The sequence below is a fragment of the Silene latifolia genome, chromosome Y (assembly GCF_048544455.1).
Source record: "Silene latifolia isolate original U9 population chromosome Y, ASM4854445v1, whole genome shotgun sequence".
In the NCBI taxonomy this organism is placed as follows: Eukaryota; Viridiplantae; Streptophyta; class Magnoliopsida; order Caryophyllales; family Caryophyllaceae; genus Silene; species Silene latifolia.
The window spans coordinates 173,534,549-173,541,343 of NC_133538.1; positions in this window are offsets into that span (position 1 = coordinate 173,534,549).

Genomic DNA, 6,795 nt, shown 5'->3' on the forward strand with positions numbered 1-6,795 from the left:
AAAATTAGCTAAACTTCGAATTTTCCAGTGGTTTTTGGATATGTTTTCACATATATTATTTTTAGATGATCTGGAAATTTTCATAATTTTATGAGTTTTATGCTCGAAAAATGGATTTTTCATGATAAAAATCGGATTTAAGTGAAAAATAGGTTAATATGAGATAAATTTCGAATCTGGTCATAGAAATTTAATATGTTGTCACATGCAATTTTACAAGATGTGTGTAAAATAATTGGCTATAAAGAAGTCTTTTTGCATGATTTATGGATTTTTGAAGAAAAATTGCATGAATAGTGACATTATTAGTGAAAAATTAATAGAACATAATCTATGACTAAGGAAAAACGTCTAATGTTGCATTTTATTATCTTTTTCAGATCTAAAATTGAAAAGTTAATGAATATAATTTTTCCATGTTTTTATGATTATTTTATTAAAAAAATCGATAAACCGCAACATTGTTTTTCCGAAAAATTTCGAAATTTTTAACCTAAGTTTTTAAACATTATGAGTGTCATGGTATTTTTCCAGAATGTTCATGAGTTTAAATTTCAAATTTCAAATTTATTTGAAATTTTGTGATTTATTTGAAGTTTATAGCTTATTTTTGTAAATTTTAGTCCATTAATGAACAATTTTATAAATATGAGTTAATTATGGTCAAATTATTAGTGAAGACTAAATTTTGAGTCCTAAGAGGTTAGGGTAATTAACTTATGCATAAATATGAATTTATGTAATTTTTGTGATTGTAAAATGTTGAAATCACGCAAATCCGTAAAAACCGAGTAATATACGATATTGGCTAATTAAAGGCGATTTAGCATAAAATTGAGCATGTTCATACATATTATAATGCTTCATTTTCTTTATGATTGTCATAATTTTAATTTATGTAATTTTTGAATTATGTAATTTTACTTAGTATGGCCTTAGATTTAATTGGTATTTCCCGAAATGTATGGGAATATCGATTCGGTTGTAATTTTATTGTGATCTCGTATCACCGTTTTGTAATTTAATAGATTTATTTTATTTTAGTTACAAATGTATAATAGGAAATTATGTAATTTATTATGTAATTTTATTCGTTCCGGAGTTCCCAAAGATGGATTTCTTCAAGAATGGCGATACATAAAGACGATGTTACCTCGAGATGCGTGCCACAACCGAAGTTCAAGGGACCAATGGAGTTGGTTTCCGAATATGTAATAGTTAAATAGTTTTTCTATTTTAGGAAAGGCCATACTAGGATTTATTTACTTTTATGCTTGCATTTTATTTTATGTCGCATGCATCGCTAAATCGCCATAACTAAAACATGCATCTTCTTTCATCGAGTTTATCGACCGTGTCAATTAAAATTATCGTAGTTCACCGCTGTAGTTCACTTAAAACGTGATAGATAATAAATTGACATGACCTCTCGCTAAAATAAACAATTGAGACATAGCCTTACCAAATAGTAGAAACCATGAAAACCTATTTCGCGAGGGAGTGCACTCGGCTACCCCGGGGTACAAACCTTGTTACGTAGGGGAAGTGGGTGATAAATGTCTATCCACCGAATTCATGTTGATGAGGGTTTCATCGGCTACCCCGTGCCTAAGTTAATGTGGGTTTGGATAATGGACACATTTATTCGAAATTTGGATTGAACTCAACAAAAGTTATTGATAAGGGTTTCATCGGCTACCCCGTGCCCTTGTTGATGTGTTTTGGGCTATAGATAAACATTAAAGTAATTTTATCGACCAAGAGTTCTAAAAGTAGAATCGATTAAAAGGTTAATCCACCGAGTTTTATTGATAAGGGTTTCATCGGCTACCCCGTGCCCAAGTTAATATGAATTTGGGTCTTGGAATCATTTATCATAGTTGGGTAGAGGTCACTATGTAAATGCTTTACTTGTTATTTACAAGTATTAATATAACAATAAATGTTTTGTTTTCACTATTCCGTTATTATATTGTTCTATTTCTTTACCACAATTTATATACGATATCATTTCGATTTTTGATTCAAATCTCCATTAAAACATCGTAACTAAAGACAAATATGAATTTGCTTCTAAAACCTCAAATGAACCATTGCTAAGGATCTCTGTAAAGAGTATAGATTAAAGTTATTCATTATCAAACAGGTTTTTGATTCTTGACTAACATGTCTACTTACAATGTATTGTTTCACATATGCTTAATTAAATTAAGTACCTTGAAGCGATAAATTGTTTTGGTGATTAGATTTTCAGAATTCGTAATTGACCAAAATAACGCAACCACTTCAATGAAAGTTTTAAGACTAAAACGAACAAATGAAGAGTAATCTTCATGAATTCAATTTTGCTTCTCAAAGCAAAGACTCATTGAAATGAGTGGGAGCATTCTCTTAAACCGTTAAGATGAGGACGAGGTTCAAGAAGTAAAGATTATAAAGGAATTGATACAAGGTAATGTTAAAGGTAAAGTTGTTGAGAATGACGATACTAAACCTATCAATCCCAACCGATAAAGTCTCCATTGTCTTAAATGTTGGACACGTTTAAGGAAACTACCCCAAATCATTGAAGAATCAACAAGTTAGTTGTGGGACATCTAATGGGATCTTCTTCTTTAAATGTTTATTTGATTAAACATAAATTTTGCTAGTACTACTTCGTCAATATTAGAAACCGGTGGTGGTTTTCATCATTATGTTTGATACATGGGATGATTAGAATATGACGACTAGCAACAACGAAGTCAAGAGATAGAGTCATTGTGTACTAAATCTAGTTTTCGGGTTTGGAGTTGTACTTAATTGTGACTATTAAGTACATAAACTCTAAATAAGAATACAATTTGTTAAAGATACAAAGAGGTTTCACTTTTGTGACCCTATACACCATGATTTGATGAATGGCTAGCCCATCATCAAGGTGATTATATTCTAAACCAAACTAGAATGATATATCATGAAGATGATGCAAGACTCAAATTGGTAACCCAAGATTAAACCTCAAGTTTTGAATGATGAACGCAAAGAGTTATCGAGTACTCTTGAAACCATTAGATTGTTAATGGTATATGCGTAACTTGTATTCAAAGCAAGATATCTCGTACCTTTTGGTTGAAAAGGAGATCGAGGTTATAAATCATCAATCCAAAATAGGTTGATCATCATCTTTTACCAACGATTTAAGTTGACACTAGTGTGTTCACTTAATAAGGTAAATAGAGAAATCTTTAAAGAAGTTCAAGATTTCAAGGAATCACGATTTAGTCGTGATGGGATTATCAAAGTGAAGACTTTGATATAAGCCAAAGGAAATGTGATATAGTATCACAAGTTAATCTCTCATAGCACGCATTATGAAATAATGTGTGGATGGATAAGAAATTAAACGCTATTCGATATGGTTTGGACTTCAATCAAGTTACTTTGAGTTACTTGATACTTTTGGGGATTTTATCATTTTGTCTAGATTATTTTTCCACTAAATCGAATCATATGAGATATGAAATGGTAAGGGTACCATGTTTGTAAGTTTTCACAAGAAACAAATGCTCATTTTTCCCTTTTTAATTATCACGAGTACGACGGGTTTGCGGCTCGTGAAGCTGTCTTTCTAAAATACAAGTTTATTTCTAGAAGACAGAGTGGGAGAAATTATTCAAGAGCCACAAAGAATGCCACATGGAATGTTATGTCGCAAGAAACTGGTCTTTCTTGGCTACATGAGACGTTTTGTGTAAGACATTGTTTCTTCAAAACCTAGGAGGTTAAATTCGTCACTTGTTAAAAATGATGAATTCATGTTACTTTTAAGAAAGTAAAGAGTTTATAACTTACAAAAGAAATTGTTTGATTCAAGTTGATTACTTCTAGAAAGTAATGAACATATGACTTACATAAGAGAGTTTAAGTCACAACTCAATACAAGGCTTAGAGCCATGAAAATACGAAATAAAAGGCTTGATTAGTGACAAAGAGTTTTGCACTAATAGAGAGATATTTCAAAGCTTGATTGGTGGCAAAGGGCTTTGCGCAAATTGAAATGCTTAAGTCTATTTGGATCTTCTTAGGGATTGTGTTTCATTATGAGGTTATGAAATACATATCGAGTGAATCTAAAACCCACTTCTTCAATAGAAGTAATGTATTCAATACATATCATGAGTTTAGTAGATTCTTGCAATCCTAAGATAATGTGAAACTTAAGAGAGGGTCTTAAGTAGGACATCAATGAGTTAGAATCAACATTTTGATCATGTGATAAAACATTTCTCGATAAGTCGAGAAGTTGTGTTTATACATGGAGTTTAGTGGGAGTTACGGAATTTTTTTTTAATTAGTCCAATATGTGGATGACATATTGATCATTGAGAATGATTTAAGACTTTTGGAGTATTATAATACATCTTGAATATCCGGATTTATGAAGATAAATCCACATGATATTAGCGTCAGTAAGAAGTCTTATGTTGATAAGATTCATGACTAGTTCAATTAAATTGAACATATTTGATTGATTCCATTTGCTTCCGCTGCCGAATCAATTAAAAATAAATGATGTATAACACTTCATATGCTTTGAGTATGATGAATTGTTTTCAAAATCGAATTTAAGTAATCTTTACCTAGTAAGCCATAAAGATTACCCTTAAGTGCTTGTAGAAGCATTAAGGAAGTAAAGCAAAGTGTTTATGATGCAATTTTGTGTAAGGGTGTTACACAAGTGACAATTGACAATTGAGATTGCGCATGGTTTCCGACAAAACCATAATCAAAACACATTAGGATGGTTAAGATACCATTGTGGCAATGTTAATAAAGAAGTAGATTTTCTAGAATCGTTCTAGGCAATAAAGAACAATGAGAGATATTTATAACGGAAATTGAGTACACTTGCAATCATGAGATGTGCAAGAGGATGAGTCCCGCACACTGTGAAAACAGTGGGAGCCATTCTTGGGCTAAAGGGCCTATGTCTTGATTGGATCTCGACACGTACTCAGAAAGTTTTGTAATGCAAATGTATACATTACAAAGGAAAACGAGTATGTAGTAGGGTTGAGTAAGGTACAAGAAATTGATAAAACCTACTAACCAAAGCCTTCTCAAAGGCTAAACATGATGACTCATGTCATTTCAATTGAGTTGAAATCAACAACTACATACAAGGTCAAATTAGATTATAGAATATGAAATAGTAATCAGGCATTGACTATTCATATGTGATAATCGCATTTGTCGTTCGAGTTTTACTTTAAAACTCTTTTATTATACTTTGTTACATCCAAACGGGTTGTAGAGAAAACATTGAACCCCGTTAAAGTGAACATGGATTAGCATTGTATTCGCCCATTGTCACTGGTATGAGGTGACGTCTCGAAGTGACTAGAGTGTGATGCGATTGATGGCAAGTTCAAGTGCCATACAGTCATGTGAGATGACTAGTCGATCACATAGGCAGATTGTTAGGAACATTTTGTCGGGCCTTATGACCGCTTATAGAGTTCTGGAAATTTATATAGCCTGGTCGTGGCGAGAGCTACTATAGTATTCTAATGAGTCGATTCTTTTGACTAAAGACTATTCACCTAAGATGGCACAGTTTCAGATTAACTTTGATGTGTGTTACTACGACCTTCGTAAATGGGGTCAAATGGGCATATTTTGGGTTATGATGGCTGTGGCTAGTCGAAGGGAATGAGTGCGATAGGAATTGTCCACCCCCTTGTCAGGGTTAAAACAATATCTCAGGGCCACTCGAGGAGTAATGAACTGGAAATGCGTGGCCACGCTCGGAAGGTATCTATGATAGATAAATCCGGTCAATCAGTTATTCTCCAGATCGAGGAAACCACTCTCGATATGATCACTTGCAAGTACGACCTGAAAGACACCTTGCATTGAGTGGGAGATAGTAATAGGACAAGAGAATTGGTGACGCACACTTGTCGAGGACAAGTGGGAGATTGTTGGGAAATGTGTCCTCAACAATAGTGCGATCACATGATTTAAATATCATTATTAAATCTCATTTTAAGAATACATGTGGGATGTAATTTTTTACAGTCAACTGGTCCACACATATCGGTAATGATTGGCTGACTAGAGTTTGACATTACTGTCGTGCGATGGTGGTGATCAGTTGATCCCCTTAGGTCATACCTATAGGGAAATACTCTTAATTGATTATTTAATTAATCGTATACCGATACGAGTTAATTAAATTGCTTAAAATTGACGGATGATTTTGTGAGTATAATTTACGTATCTTATAGTAAATATGATTAAATGAGACACGGTCTAAGTAATCGAATTATTTCATTGCTTAGATGAAATTATTGTTTACAGAAACAATTGAATCGGAATGAATAAATCATTATAAATACAGAATGTTGTAATTTATAATTTGGAAACATTTTGGCACGAGTAATTACGAATTACTAGTCAATTTTGTAAATGACATATTTTATGAGTATGTTGATTTTTAGTATGTTAAAAATACATTACATTGTGACATGTCATGTAACATGTTACATGTGACAAAATTGACAAATGACAAAATAAAATGGACCATCCATTTTATTATGAAAGTGCTTAAAATTAGAGGGAGTATTGGGTTAATATTGTGTTTTCATATTAGTGGAAAACATAATTATTAAAGACTACCTACTAGCCTTGCAAGCCTAAGCTTTTGAGAAGAGCAAAAACAAAAGGTATTAGGCATCCTACCCAAGCCAATTTCGGCCAACCAAAGAGAGTTTTTCTTTTCAATTTTCATCATTTTTACATATACATTTT